This window comes from Bombus bifarius, unplaced genomic scaffold (genome assembly GCF_011952205.1).
Source record: "Bombus bifarius isolate JDL3187 unplaced genomic scaffold, Bbif_JDL3187 scf7180000008258, whole genome shotgun sequence".
NCBI lineage: Eukaryota > Metazoa > Arthropoda > Insecta > Hymenoptera > Apidae > Bombus > Bombus bifarius.
In genome coordinates, this window is record NW_022884545.1 from 302,597 (window position 1) to 312,455 (window position 9,859).

Here is a 9,859-nt window from a genome sequence, read left to right on the forward strand (position 1 = left end):
TTACACGCCCATAAACCTAACGCTAACCCGACATATGAAAACTATGACAAAAAAAAAAAAAAGAATGAAGGCATAGATACAGATATTGCGTTGCATTTTTTTAATATAATTTTGTTTTACTTGTTATTGTTCCAAAGTTATGACTTGACCCAGTTAAATGTACAATAATAACCATGTAAACTTCCAACTTGCATAGCGTTATGTTACAAGCAACGGACATACCTAAAAAATTCTCGACAATATGAATGTTATGAATGACTGGACGCGTGTATCATAAGCAAAACACGATTGTCTAGCTGGTTCTAGTTGTGTGTAGTTGTTTCTGGAGAAACGATAAATGAGAATGCGAGAAAGAATCAGATTTAGCGAGACGCAGCCAGGCGATTAGGTACGTTTCGAGAAAATCGAATTGCACGCCGCGCGAAATGGAGCAAACGGATCACGTGTTGCGGACGTTGCATCCTGCAATTGCAGCAATGAATCGCGTTTCAATCGGAAGATAAATTGGTATCGATCGCGGCCTTTCCCGCAGGGTGACATTATCAAATTTTTCCTGTCCGTAGCAAACGATCCTTTTTTTTCCTCGGCACCGGTCGCGTTAGCGGTTTATCGGTCCATCGCGGGAATCGAAACCAATGGCGGATCAATTGGAGAAATATTACAGTGAAACGTGTACTGTTTTCCCTTGTTCGATTCGCTTCAGTTCGATCCACTTCAGTTCGATTCGATATTGATTTGATCTAGAGTGCACCAAATTTTTGTAACGCAACTGTTTCGAATAAAAAAACAATCAGATATTTTGATAGTACAACCAATTCCGTGGGGTTCTGGAATATACCGTTATGTCCTAAATATGTTATAAATATATTGTCGTAATTACAATCTCAAATGGGACGTGAGACCAAGTGCCTTATTAAAGACTGCAGATTTTTATAGATTTATGGCAGAAGATATATAAATTTTTTTTTTTTATCTATTTGTTGAAATTACAATCAATTCTCGCGTTGAGAATTTTCAGTAATTTTTCTGGCGTGGCGCAGTGACATGGCTGTTTATTTACAATAAGTTAATACTTATTATAGATAGGTATAATTTATAAGTATTATAAGTAAGTGCATATGCTTAATTTGGATAATTATATGAATCTAACGTTTAGGTCTAGCGGGTAGTGCCTCTTCAGCCTGCGAATCTGGTCCGTCGTATCGAGTAGTCCAGTGATTAGGGGGTTTCGGTGTTTGTTGATTCTTTTGCTATATCTGTCGCTATATTTTGCTATTTCCTCTTTGACGGTGGGAATCTTGAGGTCGCGGTGTATTGTTTCATTGGTTACATACCAAGGTGCGTCAATTAGGGATCTTAGCGTTTTCGATTGAAAGCGTTGGAGTATTTCAATGTTGGAGTTACTTGCTGTTCCCCATAGTTGGATTCCGTAGGTCCAGACAGGTTTTATTACGGTCTTGTAGAGGGTAATTTTATTCTGTATGTTTAGTTTGGAGCGTCGGCCCGTGAGCCAATAGAGTTTTTTTAGTTTGTCCTTTAGTTGCTTCATTTTATCTGAGATGTGTGTCTTCCACGTTAGTCTCCTGTCCAGGGTCATGCCCAGGTATCGGACTGTGTCCCTGCTAGGAACTGTTGCATTGTTGATGGTGACCTGGGGGCAGGTTTGTTTTCGGAGCGTGAAGGTTACATGTGAGGATTTCTTTTCCTTGACTTTGAAGCCCCATTTGTGAAACCACTTTTCCATGGAGTCGAGACTTCGCTGGAGAGTGGATGAGTCTATTACCGGGTCTGCGTGGGTAGCTAATAGCGCTGTGTCGTCTGCAAATGTCGCTATTGTTATATCGTTTGATATAGGTAGGTCGGCAGTGTAGATGGAGTACAGTAGGGGTCCGAGGACACTACCTTGGGGTATGCCGGCTTCTATTGGGAATGTTGCGGAAGTGGCGTCTAGGCATTTGACCATGAATTGTCTATTGGTTAGGTAAGATTTTAGGATGCAGTAGTAGGGGTGAGGTAGGATCTTTTTAAGCTTGTATAGTAGCCCTTCATGCCATACTTTGTCGAATGCCTGTTGGATGTCTAGGAAAACCGCTGAGCAATATTTTTTCTTTTCGAGTGTTTGGCTGATCGTATGAGTTAAGCGGTGGATTTGCTCTACTGTAGAATGATGTTTTCGGAAGCCGAATTGGTGATCTGGGAGTGTTTTCAAGTTCTCTAGGATTGGAAGGAGTCGGTTCGTGAGCATCTTCTCGAATAGTTTGGACAGGGTAGGTAAAAGACTGATTGGGCGATAAGAGCAGGTTTCGTATATCGGTTTACCGGGTTTAGGGATGAGGGTAATCAATGAGATTTTCCAGGCCTTAGGATAGTGTTCCAGGCGAAGGATAGCATTAAAAATCGATGTGATGAGTGCTATCCCTTTTGTGGGAAGTTCCTTGATTGCTTTATTGCCTATTAGGTCGTGTCCTGCTGCTTTCTTGGGGTTTAGGCGACTGATTGTTTCTATAGTCTCTGCAGAGGAGAAGGGTTCGATAGGAGGGGACATTTGGAAGGGGGTGTGCAGGTATTCAGTAACGTCCGCGGCGGCTTTGGGGGAATGGGGTTTGAATACTTTTGACAAGTGTTTAGCAAACAGGTCGGCTTTTTCTATAGGGCTTCGCGCCCATCCACCTGGCGGACGGCGGATAGGTGGGATTATTTGTGGGGGGCGTGTGAGTTTCCTGGAGGCCTTCCATAGTGAGTAGTTGGAGTCGGCTGTGGGGGATAAGCTGGCGAGGTATTTATGGAAACAGTCGTTTTTATAGTTAAGGTTCTAGATAGCTTTCTAGTTGCGTTGTTTAGTTTGCGTTTGTCCTCCGGTGTTCTATGGGTCTGCCATACTCTTCTTAGACTACGTTTTTCTGCTATTTTTTTTAGTATGTATTGGGGATATTCTTGTTTGCTGTTAGATGGCTTTGTCGGTGTGGAGAGGCGGATTGCGTTTATTATGCTCGTGTTTAAGTATTCCGTGGCTGCTTCGATATCTTCCTTTGTTTTTAGTGGGGTGAAGGCTGAGGTTGAGTGTGTAAAGACTTCTCTGAAGAGCTGCCAGTTGGTGTGTTGGTTGTGAATGGAGCCATTAGGTGTATTCTCGATGATTGTTGAACTGACTGTTGCTATCACGGGAGAATGATCAGAGGAGAGATCAGCCGAGGAGTTGATCTGGACGTGTCTTGATGGGATATTTTTAGTTATGAAGAAGTCGAGAAGGTCGGGTATTTTGTTGGTGTCAGTGGGCCAGTATGTGGGTTCGTATGTGGTGAGGTAGTTGAGGTTGTTGTTTATTATGCTGTTTAAGAGGTTTTTGCCTCTTGCTGTAACCAGTCTGCTGCCCCATTGGATGTGCTTGGCGTTATAGTCTCCTCCAACTATGAATCTATTGCTCAGGGTGTCCAGGAAGTTATCAAAGTCTTCTTTGGCGATGGAGTGTCTGGGAGGGCAGTATACTGCTGAGGTGGTGATTGAGCCATGACAGTCTTCTATTGCTACGTTTGTTGCTTGGAGGTAGTCTTTCTGGAATGATGGAAGTTCGTAGTGCTTAATACTTGCTTTGATTATTATTCCGGTGCCACCGTGGGCCTTTCCGCTGGGGTGTTGGGTATGGTAGAATTTGTAACCATTTATTTTCAGGTAGCTCTTGTCGGTGAAGTGGGTTTCCGATACGAGCATTACGTCGATTTGCTGGTGTTTTAAGAAGAGTTCTAGTTCAAGTTTGTGTTGCGCTAGACCGTTGGCGTTCCAGAGTGCTATGCGCCTTGGTTTTATTTTGAGTCGGGGCGTGCTCATTTTTCCACGATGAGTGTTAATAGCGATAGCAAGTGATTTATTTGCTCTGATTGTTTCTCTATTAGCTTTTCAAGCCTTGAGGAGTTCTCTGTGTTAGGTGGGTTGGGGACACTGTTTTGGGGAAGGTTCCTTTGGCTGTTCGGGTTATTTTGGATGCCTTGTACTGCTTGGGCATAGGAGGTTGAGGTGGAGATGAATTTGGTAGGACTGGGTGTTTGGTTGGTTGAGGGGGTTGGGGTAGTCGTGAATTTCGGCGGGCTGGGTGTTTGGTTGGATACTTCTTTTGCTCTGAGCTTAGGGTACCTGTTCGTGTATAGTGTTTTATATGCTGGGCAGCCTTTGTAGTTGGCAGGATGGTCCCCTTGGCAGTGGATGCATTTCGCTGGGGTTTCCGGTGATTTGGCGCACTGGTCAGTGGAGTGAGTGCCTGCGCATTTAACGCAGCGGAAAGTATGGTTGCAGTATTTCTGCGTATGACCGTACCTTTGGCACCTTTTGCATTGCACTATTTCTTTTTTCACGAGCGGTGGTTCGATCTTTACTATCGCGTTCATTAGGCGACTGATGTTGTAGATTTCCTTATTGTTCGGCTTTTGTTTAATGTCTAGGAAGAATAAGGATAACGGGTCTTTCAAGACTCTATGCCTTATATTACTTACGTTGATGACTTCGTGGCCGAGTTTTGAGAGTTCGTATTTGAGCTCGTCTATGTCTGCTGAGTGGTGTATGTTTCGTAGGACCACCCGGAAAGGCCTTTCCTGTTTGAGTTGGTAGGTGTGGAAGTTGGCGTTCAGAGTCCTGAGTGTCTTGGTGAGTTTTCTGTAAGCTTCTGTGTTCGTCGGCAGTATTTTTACTTTGTTGTTGCTTATCTTAAGGTTATATTCCTCCTTGCTGATATCTCTCTCTAGGGACTTGGTCATTGTCTGTATGTCGATGACGTCGTCCACAAATATTGGTGGGGGAGGGGGGATTCTCTGTGAGTGTTGGTTTGGTGGCGGTTCTACGATTTCCATGGCGTCGTTTGAGGATTCCAATACGGCGAATCTGTTGTGTGTGTTTATTTGCGTTGTTGTTTCTATTTTTCTTTTCTTTGTAGTATTGGCGTCGTTAGTGCGGAGAGTTCTGCTACACTTCTGCCATGGGGGGGGGGGGGTAGCACGGGGTAGCTGCGAGACTGCTCCGGAGAGCCTGGTCGCGGTTGCTGGGCCATCATCGAGCTAGTTAATTCGGAATGAACAACTAGTCGTGAGGCTGTGAGGCTAGTATTCGGGTTGGTGTTAGGTGCGTGGGATTTTCTTCTCCCTAAAGGGTAAGGGACACTTAGCTGTGTTCTCTTTCGACGGTTGGGCGACACGTGTTGTTTTCGGACTACGCTGGGCACTAGAGACACGTCTGCACACTTCGGCACTCCACAGCGAACTGATAATGCATATAGTAAACGGAAATATGTAAAACATGTAAAAACTGTACCATAATATTGAATGATGGAAATAAATTTTCAATTGTATCAGATTTCTTTAAATATTTTAACAGAAATATGAATTTGCATAATTACTAAGAAGTTACATATCAATTTTCGATTAGATTTAAGAAAAATGCAGCAATTGCGTCAACAGCATTATATACATTTTATGTTAGGTCATTAGTAATTAAAGAATGCCATAAAATAATTAAGGAATGATAAAAGGAAGGAAATTAATATTAAAAACTAAAGAAAAAGATATTCGTATATTTGTTATAAATGAAATACAATGTTTAATGTGTTGTATAACAAAAATTTGGACAGGAACAGACTTTTGGATGAATAGAAGAAACATGAGAATTATAATAGTAATTCCTTTTTAAACCAATCAAACCCGTGTGTAACAAAGATTAATACGACCTTCTTAAACGGTTCTACACTTTTTTTTATAAAGATGCAACGATTTTCTATTGATTTATAGAAATAGCTTTATTGTTAAGAGTATTGTTATTGTCACTGTCATGTATATATGTCACACCTAATTGGTTTACACCTAGTTGCAAACTCAGTCCTTTGGGGTATAATTTTTCTTTCTCTTTTTCTGAGTTGTTCTCCACGGCCCAATTAATTTTTAAAATGAATAGAATGAGAGATAACGGATGATATACGAGAGAACTCCACTTATTGAATAAATATATATTTTATATTTTAATCTATTGATTGTAAGAGAATATTATACAATACGTGATTTCAATTAATGTTGGCATTAAATATCGATAATACTTATATCAATGTTACATATTATGAAATGCATGGTGCAATATTCAGTTTAAAAGTGTAAAATACTGCTTTAGATATATGATAATATTGTATTGTGTTAAGTCCAAAGTAAGCTTGTAAAAGATAAAATGATAGAGAGTGAAAATTCGAACAGAAATAACAAGCAAAGAAGAAAACTCTGAATAGAAACAGTAGTATAGTAATAGAAATAGTAGGAGTTTGGATAGAGATAAGTGTGTTTCATATGTCCTTTAAAGCGAGAGTGCTTTCCCTTACAGGAAATGAAAACAGAACATGAAAACCAGCAAAGTTGGAATGAGTATGCATATTGGGATTTGGAAAGAGAGATTCTGTCATGTCAATGGAATGGATAAAAAATGGTAGTAGGAAAAGTTATTTATACATTATAAATATTATCATTATTACTAGTACTTAAAAAGTTAGTTAAAAGCTAATTTGAGACAAATAATCAGATGATTAAAATTTTCTAACCGAAATTAAGAAACACAGTGTCCTAAAGTTTCAAAATATTGATTGTTCTATTGTTGCAATCACTATTTTTGATTATCAAATGTGTGACTACTGCAACTTCATTAAAGCTACGAAGCTAAATCTCCTGAATAAAACAGGTATTTAAAGATCACTCGGTATTGCATCAAATTCCACAATAGGAAATCACTATCTTGTTTCTTGCCAAACGTGCAGCCATATTATTACGTATCGTTAATTCTCAATGAAGCGTCTTTTTATCAGATTCTATTCATCTCATTTTCATAGTATTGATCTTTGGTAGTCATATGAGAGAGCTACTTAGTAAATGGTATGAAATCTAATATACTTCAATTAAATCAATTAGGATGTAAATATTTCATACGAGATATGTATAATACTGTAACAAATATGTACAATGCTATAACAAATATGTACAGTTTGCTAATACATCTTGTAGCTACGGTAAAGATCCTTTACCAAATATTTTTCATTATCAAATAAAGAGCTGAATGCCTAAAAATTTCCTTCCTTCTATTTCTTTCCATAGGTAAACTCTCCAATTTTCTCTATTCCTCTCAATTTCTCGCTAATCTCCGATTTTCTCCAATTTATTAAATTTTTTCTACTACAGTTAAAATTTTGTCTTATTCAATCTTCAATTTATCTAACTACGATAGAAACAGCGAGAACAGAAATGTCGGCAAGCAAACCTAGCTTAGACCTAGCACTGTCTGATACGTGGTCTAATCTTAGCTCGATGCTCTTTTAATCGTTCTAAATGAGGGTTATGATTTTCCTCGTGTGCAGCATACGAAGAGAGGTGGCATCCTCAAGCTTCGTTTTCGTCGACATCTTGTCAAGGCCACGTTGTCCAATGTCGCCCCAGGTGGCGCGTATTACGGTCACCGTATTAGAATGACTGTCAGCGTTATTTCTTGGACCGCCGGAAGAAAGAGACTTCGTGGGGAATATGGCGGCTTGATGGCACGTCTTGGAGAAGATAAATGGACACTCGAGCGACACTCCGTTTCTCTGTTTTCGTTTCAGTAGATTACGTCGAGAACAGCGATCCAGTTTGAGAAGCAAATAATATACAGAGAAACGTTACTCGATCCTTGTTATGTGTATGTACACGAGTAGTTGATAATTTATCTGCTTTTATTTGGACATTTATGTGTGGAATATTTTAGTAGGATATTTGTATTAGTACGCAATAGTAACTTAAATCTTTGCATTTATATATTATAAGATTCCGGAAATTTTGGGTGATTCATTATTTCCATTATTTAATTCGGATGTTTAATTTATCTACTATAAATTTTCAAAAATCTTAAGCGATTAATTGTTTTGATTATTTAATTTTTATCTTTAAAGAGCTTATAACAGATACTGGTTAATATATTTTATTTTTAATAATATGATTTCGAACCTGATTTTAATATTGATAAAGAAAGAAACTTATATATTGCTGTTTAGTTTAATATTTGTATATTTTAATTTCGGTTAAAATAACATAAGAATAATTAATGATAATAAGATAATAATATGTTTTAGGTATGTTGATATAAATTTAAAGAAATTTACCAAACTAAATAACTTTTCGTTTATTCAGATAAGATCAAAAAATACAAATTATTTAGACAGACCTTTAAAAATATCAATTTTGGAAATTTTAGTAACATACATTAAATGCATTAAATGTATGTTTAACAATTAAATATACACTTGAATCACAGTTGATCTTCGATTCTTAAATGTCATGAAAACGATTGAAGACAATCAATGCAGTAATAAAACTACTATAACTACAATAAACCATACAACTTAAGTATTTGGATGATAGCCAATTTCCATTATATAACATTGTCTACAACAATACGAACAATATGTAAGGCTTACATATGTAAGGTGTACTTACTTATAAATACTTTGTCATGGTGCGTAATATGTGAAAGTATGCGACGATATTATTTAGTACATCTTACAACATTTGTTTCTATTATTGCATTCTATTAATGCGCTAATGCAATAATATCATAGTACTAATATTACTAATCTGATATAAATAAAGTGAATAAAAGAAAATGTTATAGGATATCCGATATGTCAGATATGTATGTAATTGCAATAGATTAATATAACAATGTTATTACGATAAACAACTACTAAATGTTTAAGCTATTTATTTACATATAAGTTACATATAAGTTAGTTACACATAAATGTTTAAACTATGTTATATATCATAAAGTATTTTATGTTATATAAACTGAAGTTGGGATCTACGATTAAAGTTCATGATCTAATTTCACTGGTATGTGTTATAGATATATATACGTATACAGGGTGTCCCAAAAATCGCGGTACAACAACAAAATCAGGTGGTGATCCTATATGCAAAATAGGTCGAAAAGGAAGAGTACCATTTTTCCATTTAAGGCTTTGCTTTTGAAAACCCATTAGGTAACCGTGTATTAACTGAATGTTCCAAAATATGAAACTTTTGTTTCTACTCGTGTCATTCTCATATCATTAAACATGAACAATGCCACAATTTGCTTCCTGTTCTTGCTTTTATCTTATTTGCGAGATATCAATTATTGCTTTCTTTTATTCTGCATTTAATTTGAATGGTTTCATAAATAAGGATAAGATTAGTACTTTTTAAGATTCATTTTATTAATCAAAAAGCAAATTATGATATTTTCCTTATTTAATAATACAGACACGAGCAGAAATCGAAGTTTTGTAATTCGAGACTTCCTGTCAAAACACGGATACCTGATGGGTTTTTAAACTCATGTTCTTCGAAAACAAAGGCCTAAATGAAAAAATGTTATTCTTCTTCTTTGGACTTAGTTCTGCGTGTAAAATCACCAGCCGACCGATTACACCATGATTTTTGGGGTAGTCTATATAGAAAATTTTACAAATTATAATTCAAATAATCACTTTATTTAGTGTAAAAATTATATAAAATCGTAAAAACTGTTTTTGCAACAGTACTGATAATATTAACACAACAGTACTAATAATTATTAAATTGCGGATTATTTTAATATATAATTGTAATAATGTTTAAGGTAATTGTAATAAAAATAAAGAATTAAGGTAATTGTAATAGTGGCGTTAAGTTTATAAATTATTTGGTATGGAACGTTTCTTTTTGTTTAGGAATGGTAAATATCTGAAAAGGCCGACAAGTACATTATGTTATATTTTAATAAATAAATATCCATAAGTATACATATTTATTTATTAAATACTTATTATAAGTATAATATATAATATAATATATAT

At 36.7% G+C, this 9,859-nt stretch overlaps 1 long non-coding RNA gene across 1 annotated transcript in view; it reads left to right on the plus strand.

The window, feature by feature from the left end:
* Positions 1-7,835, plus strand: part of LOC117211847 — a 163,839-nt gene extending 156,004 nt beyond the window's left edge. Inside the window, exon 4 of the long non-coding RNA XR_004488362.1 lies at positions 7,367-7,835. This is a non-coding gene — a long non-coding RNA (uncharacterized LOC117211847). The remainder of the gene's footprint in view (positions 1-7,366) is intronic.
* Positions 7,836-9,859: the final 2,024 nt, after the last annotated feature.